Raw genomic sequence first — 2631 nt, 5'->3', positions numbered from 1 at the left:
CAAGAGGAATGGCTTCAGTCTCTCTCCATTGAGAATAATGTTGGCTGTTGGGTTTGCGTAGATGCCCTTTATTATGTTGAGAAATGTTCCTTCTATTCCTATTTTGCTGAGAGTTTTGATCAGATATAGGTGTTGCATTTTATCAGATGCCTTTTCTGCATCAATTGATATGATCATGTGGTTCTTTTTCTTTGTGTTATTTACGTGGTAGATGATGTTATTTTTCTAATGCTCAACATCCTTGCATACCTGATATGAACCCCACTTGATCATAATGAATGATTTTCTTGATACGTTGTTGCAGTCTATTGGCTAGGACTTTGTTGAAGATTTTTCATCTATACTTATGAGGGATATTGGTCTATAGTTTTCCTTTTGAGTGATGTCTTTGCCTGGTTTTGGTATCAAGGTTATGCTTGCTTCATAAAATGAGTTAGGGAGAATTCCACCCTTTTCTATGTTTTGGGATAGTTTGAGTAGGATTGGTATCAGTTCTTCTCTAAATGTTTGGTAGAATTCTCTGGTGAAAATGTCTGGGCCAGGACTTTTTTTGTGTTGGTAATTTTTTGATGATCTGTTCAGTTTCTTCTTTTGTGATGGATCTGTTCAACTTTTCCACATCAGTCTGTGTTAGTTTAGGTAAGTGGTGTGTTTCTAGAAATCTGTCCATTTCTTCCAGGTTTTCAAACTTGTTGGAGTACAGTTCTTCATAGTATCCTGATATTATCCTTTTTATTTCAGTTGGTTCTGTTGTGATGTCACCCATTTCATTTCTTATTCATGTTATTTGTATTCTCTCCCTCTTTTCCTTTGTTAAATTTGCCAGTGGTTTGTCAGTTTTATTAATCTTTTCAAAAAACCAACTTCTGGTCTTGTTGATTTTTTCTATTGCCTTTCTATTTTCTGTTTCATTGATTTCTGCTCTAATCTTTATTATTTCCTTTCTTCTGGTGACTGTAGGCTTTTCTTGCTGTTCTTTTTCTAATTGTTGGAGATGTTGGTTATAGTGTTGATTTTGTCTCTTTCTTCTTTTTTGATGTATACAATTATTAATATAAATTGGCCTCTTATCACTGCTTTTGTTGTGTCCCCAAATTTTGTTATGTTGTGTTTTCATTCTCATTTGATTCAAGGAATTTTTCAATTTCACTCTTTATTTTTTCTCTTACCTGGTCTTTCTCAAGGAGTATGTTGTTCAGTTTCCATGTGTTTACTCTTTTTCCATTGATCTTCTTATTGTTGATTTCTAATTTGATAGCATTATGATCTGAGAAGATGTTTTGCAGTATTTCAATGTTTTTAAATTTATTAAGGCCTGCTTTATGGTCTATCATAGGGTCTATCATGGAAAATATTCCATGTGCACTGTAAAAGAATGTATATTGTGCTGTTGTTGGGTGGAGTGCTTTGTAGGTGTCTATAAGGTGAAATTGGCAGATTGTATTGTTTAGCTCTTCTGCATCTTTGTTGAGTTTCTTTCCAGTTGTTCTATCTTTGATTGAAAGTGTGTATTAAAGTCTCCTACTATGACTGTGTAGCCACCTATTTGCTTTTTTTAACTTTTTAAAGTCTGATTTATGTATTTTGGGGCTCTTTCATTGGTTCCATAGATATTTATTATAGTTTTATCTTCTTATTCAATTGATCTTCTAATCATTATATAATGTCCTTCCTTGTCTCATATTGTGGTTTTTGTCTTAAAGTCAATTTTATCAGCAATTAATATTGCAACTCCCACTCTTTTACTATTACCATTTGCTTGATTTATCCTTTTCCAATCTTTGATTTTTAGTCTATTTTTGTCTTTCTTTGCCTTAAGATGTGTCTCTTGTAGACAGCACATTAATCGGTTTTGTTTTCTTATCCAATCTGCAACTCTCCATCTATTGAGTGGGGCATTTAATCCATTAACATTCAGGGTAATTATTGACAAGTTTGAATTGGTTGCTGTCATTTTGCTATGTGTTTTTTCATGGTATTCCTGGCTTCTTTGTTCCACATTATTTTCTGCACTGAGCTCATTATGTTTATGAGTCATGTTATCATTTCCTTTGTTGCTGTTGTTTTAATATGCACTAAATATTTGTGCTTGTCCTCTTTTTTATTGTGATGTGAAGGCTTATCATTTTCCTTGAGGTTACCCTGTGATTTATAATTTTCTTCCCTAGTTTTGAAGAGTCCATTCTATCATGTAACTCTCTTGACATCCTTACCACTTAGAAGTTCTGTAACTACAAAATATTTTTCCTCTTTTTAGTTTGTACTTGTTCTCACTTGCCAATTGATGTCTCTGGTTCCCTGTTTACAATCTTGTAAGCTTATTTTACATTGGATATGTTCATAGCTGTGGTTTCTGAGTTATATCATCTTGTGCATTAATATGCAGTTGTTGTTTGCTAGTTTTAGTTCTCTGTTCAAAGGACTCCCATTACTATCTCTTATATGGTTTGCCTGGTTTTAACAAATTCCCTTAGTTTCTACTTTTCTGGAAATCTCCTAATTTCACCATCATATTTGAGTGACAGTTTTGCCAGTTATATGATGGTTCATACCTACCAGTTGCTCAGTGGAAGAAAGATGAGGCGGTCTGCTTCCATGAAGATTTACAGCCTTGGAAATCCAATAGGGGTG

This window comes from Orycteropus afer, unplaced genomic scaffold (assembly GCF_000298275.1).
Source record: "Orycteropus afer afer isolate SDZICR_OR568_19922 unplaced genomic scaffold, OryAfe1.0 scaffold00125, whole genome shotgun sequence".
Taxonomy (NCBI): Eukaryota; Metazoa; Chordata; class Mammalia; order Tubulidentata; family Orycteropodidae; genus Orycteropus; species Orycteropus afer.
This window is presented reverse-complemented; position numbering follows the sequence as displayed.